We start from the raw sequence: 18,332 nt of genomic DNA, 5'->3' as shown, positions 1-18,332 counted from the left end.
ACACAGAAATTCTGTTTATGCCAAAGCATCTTCCACTATGAAAACCATAACTAAGGAAGCACTGTAGCTTTAATACACAGGTAAAACCTCTTATTGGATTATTTAAGAACAACCTCTTTACTCCTCTGCACTCTTGGGAGCACAGGGTATATTTCTGCAGCATTTCTATCAGGATGGTAATTAGTGTAGCTAAGAATGCCATCAACAGCAAAAGTAAAATTAGCCTTTACTTGTAAAATGTCTCCTGGGAAAAGCTGGTGGCTCCTGTCTCCACCAAGCAGAGTATTGGGCTTGCTGTGTCATCCCACAACAAGCAAATTGCCCCATCAGCAGCACCTGAATAACCCCCCCAACACATCAAAGTGACCACCAACACATCTATCTTTGTGTGTTTCAACCACACCTGCCTGATCCTAGCCACATGCCCCCCATCAAATTGCACATATGACTCTTTTGCCACGGGGCACTCAATTTTCCTGAAAATTTAGCTTATACCTGTGGCATGTTTTAGTCAACATGAGCCTTTGAGACCATTTTATTCAGCACAGTAATACAATAGGGAAAATTGGGGCTCAAGGAGAGGAGGTGATTTGGCCGACACCACATCCTATTTGGCATCAAAGTGAAATCTAAGTTAGTTCCTAGTCCAAAGCTTTCTCTTTTCATTACACCAAGCAATCTCCTTAGGTTTAATCTTCTTTTATTCCACACCTACTGTCTCTTTATCTGGACCTTTCCTGAACACCTCCTCTCTGGATTCAAGGAAAACCTCACCACCTGCCCACAGCTGATCTCATCTTCACCCTCCCCTTTCAGACTTTGTTTCACCAATAACCCTCCCTCTACAGGCCCATTCCCTGCATAGTAAGAATATGGTCAAGTATGTCACATATTGGTGAGAGGATCTTCCCCAAACTCTGTATCTCCTCCAGTTACCACTTTTCAAAGCCAAGCTCCTTTCAGGAAGAATATAATCATCAACATTACCACTTCTACCCCACTGCAGCCCAATATCCACTGTTACCACCTCCATGATGTTCCAGCAGAGGCTACAAGATGGCCAATTCCACCAGATCCACATCCCCATTTAGCATCACCACTTGGATAAATGAGTCTTTGCAACCAAACTTGATCAAAGAACCAAACTCCTAATCTCCCTACATCCTAAACCTGTTTTGCCCTCAGTCTTCCCCAATGGCTCAAGCCCAAAATTTTTGATGCCTTTTCCCCCACAGGGATAGAAGTTCCATACAGGAAGGAATTTTTGTCTATTACTATACCCTCAGCACCTAGCCCAACACATGGTAGAAGTTCCATATTTGTTGACCCATTTCAGCCATTCAGTCATCATCTTGCTTTACCCTCTTGGGGGACACCAGTGACATCTCCAGTGGAAACTGAGTAAACACATCTAAGGCCAATGGAGAGATTTGGGTTAGAGAACTTTATTTGAGAGACCACTCCTTTGGCACAAACTGTTAAAGTGTCATCATAAGAGTTTTAGTTGGCCAAAGATTATGCAGCAGATGGATTCAGTAGACAAAGATTAGCAAACCAGGCCAAAGTTTACAAAAATCAATCAATCTCACCTCCTGTGAGTCCTCAGGTTTTTAGCTGGTTGGATTAATGTGTGAAGCTATGTAGACTTGGAAACCATGTGACCTTTTGTGGGCAACTTGAGAGTTTGCCTTTCCTGAGGGCTCAGACAACAGCATTTACTGGGAAGTCATCCTCATCTTTTTTCTCTATTACTCCCTATAGTGATACAAAAATTTACAGTTTCCATCTCATACCGCAGAAAATATTCAATTCAGCCTACCAGAAAAATGTAATGTGATTCTTACTTTTTTTTTTAAGCATGATAAAGGTCTGGCTATGGCCCAAAATTTTCCAGAGCAGCCATCTGCAAAACAACATGAACTGGCTTGGATTCAGCTAAAGGGGTCAATACCTTGGTCATGAAAACTCTCCTAGCCACCCCTAAGAACAACAGGACAACAACAGCAAAAAAAAACTGTTCCCAAAATTGTAATATGGTATCTCCTTGGCATATAACAATACTTACACATCCAACAATGACATTTTGAAGATGGCATCTCTCTCTCCCCCTCTCTTTCTTTCTCCCTCTGTTTCTCTTTCTCTCTCTTCTCTCCCCCCCCCACCCCGTCTGTCACACACACACACATTAATAATAGAAAAGGGATGTCAAAGAATTAAGCCAAGGAAAATCAAGCTGTTCTCAACTCAACAAACCCAGAGCTTTTGCTGGATTCATAAGCACCTTTCCCTTTTAACCTTCAGCATATTGACAGAGGGGCTCTTAAAGTCATCCTTCTGCTGTACCATGGCAGTCCCAGAGGAGTTCACAGGGCCAGGAACACATAGGAAAAATCATAGAAGCAAAATACAGTTTGTCCCAACATATGCCTCCATATATATTAACCACCATACTAACATCTCTTAATTCAGAAAAATAAAAAAAGGTGATCTCCAAGTGTCAATTTCTCTTTCTACTCTTTAGATGTAAGTGTAATACTTGTACTACTACTTTTGCCCTACCTTCATACCTGTGCTTTATGAAATAAATCTCCAGCCATCTAATTTATTTTGGCCATTCCCTCCATTGAGAACTTCAAAACACCACCACCAACCCCTGCTCCCACCTACCATCTTGAATAGTTGTCCATCCTCAGGAATTATCTCTAATACCACCTTCTCTATATAAAGTCTTCCTTCATCTCTTCCTTCTCTGGACTCCTAAATCAAATTATATCTTTTAATGGCATGGACAAATTTCTTCCCTTTTTTTATAATTCTCTTTTACGGGTTTTTAGGAGTACAGCATTTTCTCTGCTAGACTAGGTTCTCAAGGCAGGAGCTGGGACCTACTCATTTTTGTAACCATAAAACTTCTAAACAGAGAGCCCTGAATATTCATGGCCCTATCAAGATGCATTGGGCTATTAGTAATAAAGCCTCAACTCAAATTGGCTTATACAAATTGCAGAATAATCAGAGATGGGGCAATCTTCAGTATGGCTCTACCATACCATTTCTCTGCCACTCTTTTAGCACTTTACTCCCCCATGTGATGCCTTTGTCCTTAGTTTTCCCTCATGATTATCTTCATCATCTATTACTTTGATATTTACTCAGGTTAGCATGGTGCTAAATATTTTTACATGAACTCCCTCATTTAATCCAATTAAACTTAAATCCTATTAAATTTATTCCACTAGCAGTAAATGTACCCCTAAAGCAGGTATTGTCATTACAACTACTTTACAGGTGAGGAAACAATTTCAAAGAGAGAAGTTGCCTGAAGTTCCACAGCTGGAAACAGAACCTCAGCAATCCACCTCCAAAGCTGATGCTCTCAACCACTGTCAAGGATAGTCAAGCAAGACCTGAAAAGGCAGGCCACACTAGGGCCACATTACCAGTCTGCTCACAGAAACTCTGAATGGACAGCATATCAGATACAAAGGGTAAAACCAGGGCTGCCAGATTACAATATAAGCATCGTTTAGGAATGTCATTCCACAGCCTACAGTAAGGAAACACCTAATAGGTGTTAAGAGGGTGCTCAAAACTGGTACCAAGTTGAGATTTTCTCACTGAAGTTCATTAGAAGTACTGGATAAGATCTGGAAAGGCAATGACTTTCTCATTGGAAAGCCTAGTGGCTTGGGCTTCCAAGTTGTATAATGCAGACTCCATGCCTGTCCTAAGATCACCTTGTGTACACAGGGATGGCCACTCTATACCATAGTCAGGGCTGACTGACTGAAGACCAACTTTGGAGTTAGTCGGCCTGGGCTCAACTCCAGCTCTGCCACTTGCTAACTGTAACCTTGGACAAGTGATCTCTCCTCTAGCCATACCTTACTTGCATATGAAATAGTGATATTATTAATAGTACCTACTTCACAGGGTCATCGTGAGGATTAAATGAGATACCATATGTGAGCCCATCAGCACAATGTTTGAAATATCACTATCTCATTTAGGGTATACGTAGGAAGTGCTTTACGAGCTATACTGATCATTTTTATTCTTATCAAGGGAACATATTGTAGTCAGGTGGGTGTTCTAGATGGGAAAGTGATTCACAGACTCACATGCTTGCCTGAGAAAGGCAAAGCCCAAACTTTCTCTAACTCCCCCTCCCGAACCCCTTCAAGAAACCTTACACTATCTGGCTGTTGGGAGGATGCTGAGCCCACTCTCCTGGACCCTGGGTAGGCTTCCACAGAAGAGAGAGAAGTCCTATCAAGGGTTCTTCTCAGAAAGGTAAGTAAATTGAGAGAGAAGATTTCTTCCCTAGCCCAAATTTCATGTTCAAGTTCCAAGGTAGAGTAAACTGCCCATCAAAAACAAGGTACATGACTGCTATCTATGTTCCTTAGTTACAATCTACATGGAAAAAAAAAATAGGTCTCTAATGATTTTTACAAAATAGTAAATGTGTCTTACACTTTAGAGTCTTCTTCAGCTGGTAGTCTGTTACTGGGAACACAGTACGTGCCCAATTACCCTTACTTAGTAACTTCCCAAAATCTTTTGTTCCTTGCACTATCACAAATGCCTACAGCATAATTTGGTTTGCAGTGTTCTATTTTATTTGCAATCACAAAAAAGTGAAATAGAATTATCTGTGGTGAAGTGGGAATTTCGGCATCCCAAGACAAATGTAATGAACCAAACAAAAATCCTTAATGAAAATATTTAAACATATACTTAAGTATGACACCCAACATCATGCAAATTCTTCCGGGATAACTTATTCCTGAGGGTGGACTAATCACCTTTAGGATATTGTATTTGAATATGTTTAGTAATGGGTGCTGTCCATCTATCAGTTTCCACTGTACCAATGTACACACTTTTAACTATCACCAAAATCCTAGCACATGTCCCCTACTTCTCAGCAAAAATTGAAGAGCAGTGAGCTGAAGACATGTCTTACATTATCTAAAGCTCATTCATTTCATTAACTGCCAGGAACTACCTACTCCTAATACATGTGCAATATGTAATATTAAATGGAAATATCCAGACAGAGGTTTTACCTAAATATCCTCAGATACCCTTGGAGTTTAGAGCAGAGATAAGGAAGTGAAATGTTGTGCACAATTCAGGTTATGCACATTTTTCTAGGGAAAATGTAAAAGTTTTCATTGGCTTCTAAAAGAGGATATGGCTCCCCAAAGTTAAAAACCACAAACAGAAGTTTAAAAAATTTGAGAAAGCAAACTTTATTATTTGCCACACTTCTAAATTTGAGCAATTTCTAAACGTGGTCACCATGTGCACTGTCCAACTTTCCATCTCATATATTTACTTATTCCTCTGGTTCCAGGATTCTTTGGGAACTTTTATATTACTTTACACGGATATTTCAGAAAGCTCATCCAAGGGACGAATTTTAATTTTTTTCAATTCCTTTTTAGATAATATATGCTCAGGAGACAAAACTTTTTAGAACTCAAGCTAACTGCTGTAACTTAAAATAGAAGATGCCAGATTATAAAATGCCTAGTTCTAAAAGTTTGTAACTGGCAACATAATCTCATCCACTTTGGAGACCTAATTTTCCAAAGAGACTAAGGAAGCTTACAAAAAGTGGAGAATTTTTTAAAGTTCCATAGAGGATGCAATCTGACATTATATAAAGAAACCACATGGATCCACTAAGATAAGACAACATGAATCGATCCTCATGTCAGTTAATACCACTTCTGGAATTTCTTCAGTGGGCATAATCAGAGGTAGGGATTGACAACATGGGTGAGAAGGCCCAGAGACCCCAAAAGGCTACTGAATCTGCTGTTGAAATAGCTGTCTATAGACAGATGATAGTAGTTAACTTTCTTTGGTCATGGTCTTCTTAAAAACTGAAATATGGCAATCTCTCATTTATGTGTTCCACAAATGTATTTCCCAGCAAGGGCGGTCCTTTCCTCCTTATCACCTTACCTATATGTTTCCTTGTTAGAGAATCTACCCCTCATGCCCTGGTTTCAGCAGTCTTTTCATAGCTCTGTTGAGAGCCTGGATCTCATGACTCCCTTAGCCACGGCTAATTGGACCTATCACAAACTCTGGATTCAAGCTGGGCCAATCAGATTTTTGGTTCTCTGAATTTGAAATTGAAACCAACCAACTCTAGGCAGTCTCTATGAAGCACTTGAATGGAGAAGATGCTTTCCTTGAGTGGCCACTTTTTCAGAAACAGCATATAAAAACATATCAAGAGAGAAAATAAGAGAAACGTGAGACAGAAATAGTGAAAACTGACTTTGTCCTTATTCCTGATTATTTTCCAACTAACTTGATTCTAGCCCCCAGGACACCTGGCTGCCCCTACATACACGTAGGGTTGGAAAAGAACTCTTATATGTTCCTAGTAAATCCCTTTCTTTTTCCCTTCAACATGTTGGAATGGGTTTCTGCTACTTGCAAATACATTTTCCCTTAAATAAGTGGTGACTAAATCAATTAGTAAATAAGTGAACTGGATTCTCAAAAAGGACAAAGAGGTTTCATAGGGGAAAGTTGCTGGGAGAGGTGGAAATGAGGAATGCTGGGACCCAAGAGGGTAAGATCTGACTTTGAGACACAAGATTTGGAACAAGTCAAAAGACAAATCCTAAATAGGTGTGGCTATCCCAATGAGGCCAGAAACCAACTGAAAAGGACACTGAGAGCTCCAGCTGAGGGACTCCTGCACCAGAAAGCTGTCCATGTACCTTGAAGTCCCTGTAGATAGAGGCAAGTTTGGGAAGAATTCTAGCTAAATTTATGAGACCATCCTCATTGGAGTACGGATAATCCATAATAAAGAACTTCCCCATTCCTGAAGCCCTGCTCTTATAGATCCAGTTAATTTGTCAAAGCCATAATCAACTGAATGGATCTGCCAGACCTTTAATGAACATCCTAAGAGATAATCTCTCTCATTCTTCTGCCACCTGCAGTTTTAATTTTCCAGCCAGTTCTTGGGAATTGCCTCCTCCCATCCTTCTCAGTGGGTTTCCAAGATAGTTTTCCTTTGGCATCCTCCTCTGCTAATGTACTTGACAAGAATGCATTTGCTCCTTCCTGCTTGCCCTCTCTCCTCTGTTGCTCTTGACAACATGCTCCCTTGCTCATTCTGGCTTTCTGTCCTTTCTATATAACTCCTTGACAGCATCCTTAAGATACTGTCAAGCAGCACATTTCTACTTCCACTGTACATTAGGACTTCCATTTCCACACCAAATTCCCTGGTTTTCAACAAATCTGTTGTTTTCCCCTTTAAGACAATAGAAAGAACACACCTTTGAAGCTAAGCATACCTGAGATTCAAATTCCAGCTCTACCTAATGGTGAGACCTCAGGCCACTTAATCTCCGTGTCTTGTTTTACATCCATAAAAATGAGGGTGCCATGTGTTTTGCAGGGCTGTTGAGCTCACACACATGGAAAGCAACTAGTAAATTCCTAGTACAAAGTAGGAGCTCAAAAATACTCCCTTTCCTTTTCAAAATCAATGTCAGACATAGTAAAAAAAACACCATAAAAATTCACTAAAGGTGTAAAGAAATGATGGTTTAAAAAATAGATTTCATTTTTTTAAAGGGTTGTCTCTTTCCTTAAAAGATTAATCTCTATCCAGGCGCCTGGGTGGTTCTGTCAGTTGAGTGTCTGACTCTTGATTTCAGCTCAGGTTATGATCTCACAGCTTTATGGGTTTGAGCCACATGTTGGGCTCTGTGCTGGCCATGCAGAACCTGCTTGGGATTCTCTCTCTCTCCCTCTTTCTCTCTGCCCCTCCCCCACTTGCACTGTCTCTGTCTCTCTCAAAATAAATAAATAAACTTAAAAAAAAAAAAAAGATGAATCTCTATTTACCAAATGTCTACCTATAAAAGAATCAAGGTATTTGAAGATTCATGGTTACTAATCCAGGTCAAGTTTAAAAAAAAGAAGAAGACATAATTCACAATTAATTCTTTGATGGAAGAATGATGGAAGTGATGAATCAACTTTTACCTTTTATATGAATGTTTTTACATAAACACATAAATTTTGGTCATCACAAAGTGAAAGAATTGCATGTAGGCAAAGTATTTAGAAAATGAAGATATAGGGGTGCCTGGGTGGCTCAGTTGATTAAGCATCCAACTTCAGCTCTGGTCATGATCTCACAGTTCATGGGTTCCAGCCCCATGTTGGGCTCTGTGCTGACAGCTCAGAGCCTGGAGACTGCTTTGGATTCTGTGTCTCCTTCTCTCTCTGCCCCTCCCCTGCTCGTGCTTTGTTGCATGCTGTCTTGCTCTCTCTGTCTCTCAAAAATAAATGTTAAAAAATAAATAAAATGAAGATATAGTAATCATCCAATTAACTCAGGGTTTCTCATCATTGTAGCTATTGACATTGTTGGCCAGATAATGTAGGGGGCAGTTCTATGTACTTTGAGCTGTTTAGCAGCACCCCTGGCTTCTACCCACTGAATGTCACCCCATCCAGTAGTGACAACCAAAAATGTCTTCAGACATTGCCAAATGTCCCTTAGGAGGCAATTTGCCCTCACTTGAGAACAAATAAGTTAACTTGATCAATGTATATAGCCAAACCAGATAGTACAAACCAAGCTACGGGATTATAAGACAGGAAGTATCTGTACTTTTTCTCTCCAGAATGTTCCCAGTAAAAAACAAAATGGCTGCACATCACTTCCAAGATACAATCAAATGCTGGCTTCACAGAGAAACAGAGGAGAAATTGCACGTGCCAGAATTCTGTTTGTCAAGCTGCCCTAGCTCTTGGCTGCATGCCCACACCCTGCCTAAAACCTACTTCCCAAACTTTTGAAAATGCTTTCCACAGCTTTCAGAACCTGACCTTTAGAGCAGCTTTATCTATGTGTGTGTGTGAAATAGATTTACAATTTTCTATATTCCTGCAAAGCCAAAACCACTTATTGAGTCCAAATGCCAACTGGGGGTGGTGGGAATTTGCACACAGATGTCAGTGGATGCCAAAACAACAACACAAGAGCTCCACCTGCAACTAATTATAGAAACTGAAATTGCACTCTGGCCAGAAGAGGCTAGGTTCAGAACCCACCCCATCTGCTTTGGCCGATAAAATCACTCTGTTACTTTTCTCCTGTCAACATATACTTGCTTCTTAAAATCCTCTGAGGATGTCTTCTATAGGGAATTTTATTAGGCAGTGTTTTGGGGGTAACCACTCCCTCTGCCTTTCCCCACTTGGAGCTTGGTTTCAAAAAGTGCCTTTGGCACAAGTGAGATTATAATAATCTATTTGTTGAAATATTCCAAAATGTTTTCTTTAGTTCCTTGTGTGTTGTTGCTATCCCATTGCCAAAATAAAGTGATCCAGAGAGAAAATGGAAGATGGAAGTCATTTAGCTCTCCCTAGGTCCAGCATACAGGAATGTTTATATTCCTTCCCCCATTAGCCAAGTCTTTCATAAAATAAAACCTGGGAATAAAAACCTGTAGGACTACTAATGCAGTACACATGGCTGATCTTAGGGCTGACTGCAAGAGATTACTGAGGAAAAAACCAGCTGACATCTGTGACAAAGATGTGTGTGTAGTTCACTTCAAATCATTCTCCTACATTCTAGCAAACAAAGAAATCAACTGTTGGCTCTGTGCCATCTCATCTATCTTCAGAACCAAAGGAAGTTTTCACCTACCCATGAAAGCCATTTAAAATTGTGGTTTCAGTCTAAGTAGGTCATTGCCTAAATCTGGACCAAAGGGTTTTCCACCTTGCTGGAAAGGTAGACAAAAGCTACAGTTCTCTGAGGAGCTGAGGAAGACTATTTCAAGATGAGGAAGGTTGACTTTTTGTTGTTGTTGTCCTTCTAAAATTCAGCATTCCAAGTTATACTGTGGTGCTAAACTGGTTTATATTACCCAGTTCTAAATCTGTTCGCCTTTGTCACATTGGTGAAGGCATACATAAACACTCATAATTTAAATCAGAGTTAAAATGAAAAAAAAGTTATATACCTAATTGGTATTTGATTGACTTAATCTCCCAGGTCTCTTGATATGACTATAAACCCTTAAAATATTTGAAGAAAGAGGGTAACTAAGGACAGCTCAAGTCAGTGCAGTGAACATCTGTTTTTGTCCTAGAGCATCCCTTTGCCGTTCATCTCAGTCTTTTTAAAGAACTGCCCCTCAGGGCGCCTCGGTGGCTCAGTTGGTTAAGAATCCTACTTTTGATCTCTTGGTCTCAGCTCAGGTCTTGATCTAAGGGCGCCTGGGTGGCTCAGTCGGTTAAGAATCCTACCCTTGATCTCTTGATCTCAGCTCAAGCCCCTCATCAGGCTCCACACTGGGCATAAAGCCTACTTTAAAAAAAAAAAAAACAAAAAAACCCTGCCCCCTCCCTAAAGTCTAATAGACTCACCTGTCATAGTAAACCTTTCTCACATACCTGCCCCTTGCCCTAGCAATTCACACTCACCAAGTACTAGAGACAGGATATGACCAAGGCAGGACCAAAAATCCTTCTATAAATTTTCCAAATGGGAAGTGAAGACAGGGATCTCTTAACCATTCAGTTATGACCTGGGGGTACTGGCAGCCAAGACCACCCGCCACATGAAAGACAAAAATGAGGCTTACACACAGACAGAGGCAGAGATCAAGAACCAGAGATGAAACAATGAGGAGAGACAAAATCCTACTACAGTGTGAGGCACTGGATCCAGTCAACCCCAAGCTCAACATCTGAGCCTTTCTGCAATTTCATTATAAGAACTAATAGATCCCCCTTTTTTGCATACACAGGCTTTGAGATTTGTGTCACTACCTTGGAGTATTGCCCAATACAATTAGTAAGTAGGTTTCTTCAATCTAATGTGTAAGGTCCTTTAAGGTCTCATTTCAGCCCACTGAAATACACATATTTTTATGGTTATCATGACTGATAATTATTATGAATAATAGTTCTCAACTAATAACTTTCTATTTTATTAGTTAGGAAGGTATTGAGCTGCAAGTAATAGAATATCCAACCAACAGTGATTTAAACTACGAGGGGCTAACTCTGGAAAAGAGTGTGGAAGTTCCTCAAAAATTAAAAATAGATCTACCCTATGACCCAGAAATAGCACTGCTAGGAGTTTACCCAAGGGATACAGGAGTGCTGATGCATAGCAGCACTTTCAACAATAGCCAAATTATGGAAAGAGCCTAAATGTCCATCAACTGATGAATGGATAAAGAAATTGTGGTTTATATACACAATGGAATACTACTTGGCAATGAGAAAGAATGAAATATGGCTGTTTGTAGCAATGTGGATGGAACTGGAGAGTGTTATGCTAAGTGAAATAAGTCATACAGAGAAAGACAGATACCATATGTTTTCATTTATGTGGATCCTGAGAAACTTAACAGAAGACCATGGGGGAGGGGAAGGGGGAAAAAAAGGTTAGGGAGGGAGGGAGACAAATCATAAGAGACTCTTAAAAACTGAGAATAAACTGAGGGTTGATGGGGGTGGGAGGGAAGGGAAAGTGGGTGATGGGCAGTGAAGAGTGCACCTGTTGGGATGAGCACTGAGTGTTGTATGGAAACCAATTTGACAATAAATTTCATATTAAAAAAAAAAAAAAACTAAAAGGGGCTATTTTCTCACATGACTAGAGGTCTGGAGGCCAACCATTGTAGGTACTGTTGCAAGTGCTCAGAGATGGGAGGACGTATGTTTCTGTGTTTGGCTTGGCCTTTCTCTCATGGTTATTATATGGCTGATACAGCTCCAGGCAACATATCAACACTCAAGACAGGAAGAAGTGGGAAAAAGCATCACTGGTGACATATATTTACTCTTTTTATCAGGAAAACAAAAGCTTTCCCAGAACCTCTCAGATACCCACTTGGGTTTCATTGCCCAGTTACATGAGACAGAAAAGGAGGGGCCTGACACTCACTCGGCCATTAAATAGGCATCATTATGGGGCGCCTAGATGGCTCAGTCGGTTGAGCGTCCGACTTTGGCTCAGGTCATGATCTCACGGTCCGTGAGTTCGAGCCCTGCATCGGGCTCCGTGCTGACAGCTCGGAGCCCGGAGCCTGTTTCAGATTCTGTGTCTCCCTCTCTCTCTGATCCTCCCCTGCTCATGCTCTGTCTCTTTCTGTCTCAAAAATAAATAAACTTTAAAAAAAAAAATAAATAAATAAATAAACAAACAAACAAATAAATAGGCATCATTAGGACACTCTGGAAGGCCCAGCCACTGAAGGAGACTTTGACCACACTGAAAGTGCTCATCTACCTTCATAAGTCTCAAACTTTAATATATTGCTTCCAGAGCTACTCCTGATGCAGACATTCTTAAAGTGTGGCCTTTAGTTCTAGGAATATTTATAGTTTATGACAAATAGGATTATTTAAAATATATAAGCAATATGTATAATAATAACATATATGTTAACATATATAACAGAATAACAGATACATGCATATATATACAAACGTATATACATATAAATGTGATTTGGAAGGAAGTACAATCCCCTGACCCCAATGACTTTGGGCCTGACCATGTAACATGCTTTAGGCAACAGAATGTTAGTAGACTTGATATGCACATAGGTTTGAAATGTGTTTATGTGATTTGGTTAGAGACTTGGCATCTGTGATCCACTGTAAGATGAATTCCTGAATAGCTTCTGTTCCAAGGAGAATGTGGATGCATGTAGAACATATTTGAACTGAACTTTCATCCTAGAGCCTGATGCCCTGAGTCTAGCCCTGTTCAACTAAGTTGCAACCAACCTGCAGATATGTGAGGGAGAGGTAAATGTTTTTTTTTAAGACAGTAGGTTTTGGAATGGCTTGTTACACAGCATTACTGAAGCAATAGCTGCTTAATACATAGATGCTTGGTTTAAGATAAAGTTTCATGGACTTTGTGGGATTAAGCAAACTTAATAATTTTTTTTTTAACTGTAGGAGTTAGAGCATTTCATTTCACATGGGGATATATTGTATTAGTTTGCTAGGGCTGCCATAATAAAGTAGAACAAACTGGGTGGCTTACACAACAGAAATTTATTGTCTCACAGTTCTGGAGGCTAGAACTTCAAGATCAAGGTGTCACCAGGGTTACTTCCTTCTGAGGACTGTGGGTGAAGAATCCAGGCCTCTTTCCTTGGCTTGTAGATGGCCATCTTCTCCCTGTCTCTTCATATGATCTTCCCTTGGTGCATGTTTATGTCTGTGTCCAAATTTCCCCCCCAGTTTTTTTTAATGTTTCTTTATTTTGAGACAGAGGGGGTGGGAGAGAGCATGAGTGGAGGAGGGGCAGAGAGAGAGGGAGAGAGAGAATCTACTGTCAGTGCAGAGCCCAACATAGGGCTTGATCTCACGAATTGTGGGATCATGACCTGAGCTGAAATCAAGAGTCAGATGCTTAACCAACTGAGCCACCCAGGTGCCCCACATATTTCCCCTTTTGGTAAGGACATTAGACAAATTCGGTTAGGGCCCCCTCAAATGACCTTATTTTAACTTGATTACCTCTGTAAAGACCCTATCCCCAAATAAAAACACATTATGAGGTACAGGGGATTAAGATTCCAATGTATCTCTTTGAGGAGAACATAATTCAATCCATAACATAAGTATTATTAATTTCCAGGATAGAAGTATCTAGTATATCATGTCTCAAGTTTATTTGACCAGAAAATCCCATCTGCCAAGTGTCATTTCCCTGGATACACTTTGGAAAACTGGCTTTGAGGGATTGATGGATATCAGACTTAGAGTAGCAGAAGGAATGGAGCCTGAAAGAAGGCACAAGGAAAAGACAGGTCTGAATAGTGAATATATTTAAGTCCCATCCACAAATTGGACAGTTCTGGACACTCCAAGGCTGAGCCCTTAATCCCACAAACACCCAGTACTCAAGGTGACTGCAGCTGCATTTAACTGTTAGTGCATACCCCCTCACAATGCAGCTGCCTCGCCACCTTCCCAATAGGAGATAGAATTAATTCTATCACCTACTTCCTAGTGGTACAACCCTTCATATCTGGACATTCCCAATGAAATGAGCATTTTAGAACAGAGTTTAATGACCCTGTTGAAATGGCCCTACAGTTATACAAACAAAACAAAATGATAAAAGAAACACGGAAATGTGATCCATCTCGACCTTTTCAAGTTACAGGCTCAAAATGAGAACCAATAAATCATATGCTGAAACTAGCTCAAAAACTCATCAAAAACCCATACTAATATTGATTTAGAGTAGATTATTTCCTATTGTGTTAAGCTAGAAATAGAAATCATCACATAACCATTGCTTAAAAGCCGTAAAACTCCCCAGGCAGGTTTACTTACACTTCTTAGGTTACATTTCCCAATGACCTTGTCCCACTTCTGCATTCACAAGATGGGTAAATATTAGATCTAGTACAATCTCCCAGCGTGTGATGCTATTTATATTCATGCAGATCCTTGGCCAGCCATGTGCAAGTTAGGAAAATGTCTCAAAATTGCTTAATATACATCTAATTTGGAAAAAGTAATCTATTAAAAATATAAAGTTAATTATTGCAAAAAAAATCCAGGAATATGAAAAGTCAATAATGTAATATGCATCAAACTGCAAAACATAAGTCCTTATGAAATTTCTGAAAATTTCTCCTCTACCATGTGTTCCCTCTGTGATCTCTATCACACAAGTAAATAGAAAGGAGCTGTAAAGACAATCATATAACCTTTTAGAGAAAATTAGGCTACTTTACTTTCTAATAGTTGCATTCTCCTGCCCCCAACATCCACACCCAACCCCATAGGAATTACAAATAACAAGGGGGCTGCCTCAAGTGGCAGCCAAACACCCACTCCAAATCTTTTCTTCTCACCTCTCCCCCAAATCATTCTACAGGTTTGACATTGAGTTCACACCATTCCAAAGATTAGCTGTCTGTAATACTCTACCACCCTCTTCTTCCATTCAAGACAGCACATCATGAAGTAAAAAGTACAAGTGATAACGTAAGAGTAACTGTGCATCCATGCACTCCAGTTTATACAAACATGCCAATGACGCCAACTGCCAATACTGTAACTCTTCATGGTCCCAAATATATTTCTATTCGTGCAGCTCTGTGTGGCTGAGAAGCAGGGCCTGGCAGAGAACCTGGGGGATAGGAGTGGGGAGGGAGTCTGAGATGAAATATCCATCCAGGAACCTGAGTAGCTACTCTTTGCACATAAGAGATTTGGTCACAGCCACCTACCCATTGTCTCCAAGTTTCCAACAGTCGTGTGCTTCCTATAACACAGGGAGAATGCTCAACATCCTCCCTTTGATCTGCAGTTGGGTTCAGCTCCCTTGGACAGAACCACTAGCACTTCCAAATATACTGCAAAATAATTCATGAGTGGGAGCCCTCTTCAACAATGCACATAACGGTGAAAGGTTTGCATTAGTGAGCATTAAATTCACAGAACCATGAATTTCATATACAAGAGCACTTTGAGCTTCCTGACCTCCACCCTATGATGGATCTGCTTCCCATTTGTATTTACATAGTATAGTTCAAATGGTTTTAGATCACCCAAATTTAGGTTAGTGAAATTCTAATTATCCAGATACCCTCTGGTAGAACCACATTTGTAGATGTAGTCCGTGGTTGTTGTGCATAAGAAACCACAATCAAATGTTCCGTATCTCCTTTACATTCTTTTCTTCCATACAGAAAAAGTTTCCATGATTTTTTCCTCTAAAGGGAAATTATAGTCAGTTATGGTAAATGGCAGAAACTCTAAACAGCACAAAAAAACACTTCTGGGAAAAAGAAATAAATTCCTAATTAAGAATAAAAATCCCAATTAAACTAAATCACATTCTTAATCATTTTATCAGAGTTAGTCTTTTTTTTTTTTCATCTAACACATATGATGATAAGATTATACTCACAGCTCAGTGATCCTCTAAGGAGTTAGTGAACATAAAGTCTTAGCTGTTGGCATAAACTATAGCAAAGCCTTAAAGCCCAGCTCTCTCATTTACTAGCTGTGTGCACTTGGGCAAGCTGCTTATTCTTCTTACATTTATTTTTCATCTGTAAAATGAGAAAAAGTCTAGCACCTACCTCAGGTGACTGACACAAACACTAAATAAGATAATGTACACAAAGTTCTAAGAACAATGCCTGGCACATAGTAAACCCCAACAGATGTCTATCGGTAGCAGTAGCAGTAATAATAGAAACAGCAGCAACAGCAGGAATCTGGATTGTTCCCCTAACTTTATTTCATCTAACTCCACTTTTTGACAAACATAAAAACCCCACTGGTAGAAGTTTCTAGTGTTCCTTCATATCTGACTCTCCTTCCTGGAAAGAGGAGAGGACTATACCTCCTGACCCCTTGCAATCATGTCACTTCCAGTCCAAGGAATTGTGAAGCCAATGCGCCATCTCCAGGCACTCCCTTCCTCTGGTGTAGTAACTCTTGAAGCCATGTGCCAAGGTGCAGAAAGCAGGGATCCTGAGTCACTGCCTGGAGGAGGGCTGCCCTGGAGACTCACTTGACCTACTTCACACTTCAGGTGAATAAGGAAGGAATCTTGATGTGTTAAGCCACTCAGATTTGAGGTTTGTTGATTAACACCCTATCCTGACCAATAGGTACTCCAATACCTCTAAAAGGGATCCTGACATAATTCCCAGAGGAGAAAGAGAGGTGCTTCAATTGTTAAAAAATAACTTGCTTTTTGTCAATATTTAGATTCTTTACTTTGTAATACTACCTCATATTGCAAGCAAATTGACTTTTCAAACTCTCCATGCTTCTTCCTCCTTTTATATTTTTAACCTAAAAAAGAAAATAATTACATTTTACTTCTATTTAATAACACAGGTTAATACTGGGGCTCTTACTGGATCATATGTCACATGGTCATATGGCACCCATAGTACCAAACATAGCCTGTGATCATAGTAGTTTCCAGAACTAGGAAGGGGTCCTGGGAGCACCCTCAAGTGTTCAATTGTTTCTGGCTTAAGGCAACATGGGACAGTTAAGTAGAACTATGGATATTTTCTACTTTAAACTAAAACTAACCCTTATGAAATAGAAAAGGGGTTTAAAATGTTTTCACAAACCAAAAAGGTTTTGTGCATCATTAAAATGTACCTCAATATATTATTTATTTTATGTTGTCACTTCCATATTTACATCTGTATGAATGTCAGAATAGACACATAATATATTGGCATAATAGCACATCATAAATATACATGTATAAGTTGGGGTCTCTGCTCAAAAAAATTTAATGATAGGAGCATAGGATAAAAGTAACTTTGAAACTGACAGTTTAAAGAATGGCCTTCACACTTTTTGTCGCTATTTGCATCATTCCTAAACTGCTGTAACCATTTTCCAAAGCAACTAAAAAAGAAGAAAACCAATATAGAACTAGGGAAATTCACATAGCAGTAACAGGTTCATAAGGACATCATGAACCAGCAAAGTCAGAAGAAAAAAAAAAAAAAAGCAGAAATGATAGTGAGGAGCATAGATTTGATTTAGGGTTGAAGAACAAAACTTTCTGTTCCAACTAAAAATCACATTTCCACATCTGAAAACCAGCAAAGGCTCTGTCAGATAGTTAAAAGGATAAGGTGATTGCTTTCTACACATAGAAGCAGGATGAAGAGAAGATTCTCATACAGATCAGAAATGCTTCTAAAGATACTTGGACTCCAAAGTATGGTATCCAGGGAAACAGGAGGGCCAGCAGATAACCCCAAGAAAGGCAGAGAGCTTTGTTAGGCCAACATCCAAACCAATTATTGAAGAATCACTAGTTCAGCCAAGTTAGAATTATCTCAAATTTCTACAGAAAGTTAAATGATATCTGGGAATTTTTCAGCCAAATGGCACAGAGCTCTCTATTCCCCATCTCATAGCACTTACCTCACTATCAGTAAGAGGTGAACCTGGGATTTAAACCCAGGCATATCAGACTCCAAAACCCTTATGAAAACGGCAGCAGATAAATGAACCTCACAGAATAGGTAGGATTTGGAAGTGGAGACTGGCTGGCACTGAAAGGGGAGAGGCGGGGAGAGGAGGCCCTGAGAAGGCCATTAGTGAAAGGGAACAGAAAAAGCTAAGGAATAGAGGTGGAAAACCCTGAGCGTGTGCAGGAATTACCAAGTATAGTGCAGGTAGCATAGGAAATGTGCAGGGAGGAGGTATGAGATAAGGCTGGGAAGGCTGGCTCTGGCCTTTCAGCTGATGATGCTGTCGGCTCAGCCAAAGAGGCA

The 18,332-nt window shown here is 39.9% G+C and overlaps 1 protein-coding gene across 10 annotated transcripts in view; it reads right to left on the bottom strand.

Moving 5' to 3' along the window:
- ERC2 (ELKS/RAB6-interacting/CAST family member 2) overlaps positions 1-18,332 on the bottom strand; it is a 934,759-nt gene that overhangs the window by 881,449 nt on the left and 34,978 nt on the right. The gene's annotated exons all lie outside the window — the stretch shown is intronic.

The sequence above is a fragment of the Puma concolor genome, chromosome A2 (genome assembly GCF_028749965.1).
Source record: "Puma concolor isolate L17-30 chromosome A2, mPumCon1.1.hap2, whole genome shotgun sequence".
Lineage (NCBI taxonomy): Eukaryota > Metazoa > Chordata > Mammalia > Carnivora > Felidae > Puma > Puma concolor.
The sequence above is the reverse complement of the archived record's forward strand: the minus strand, read 5'-3'. Positions and strand labels throughout refer to the sequence as shown.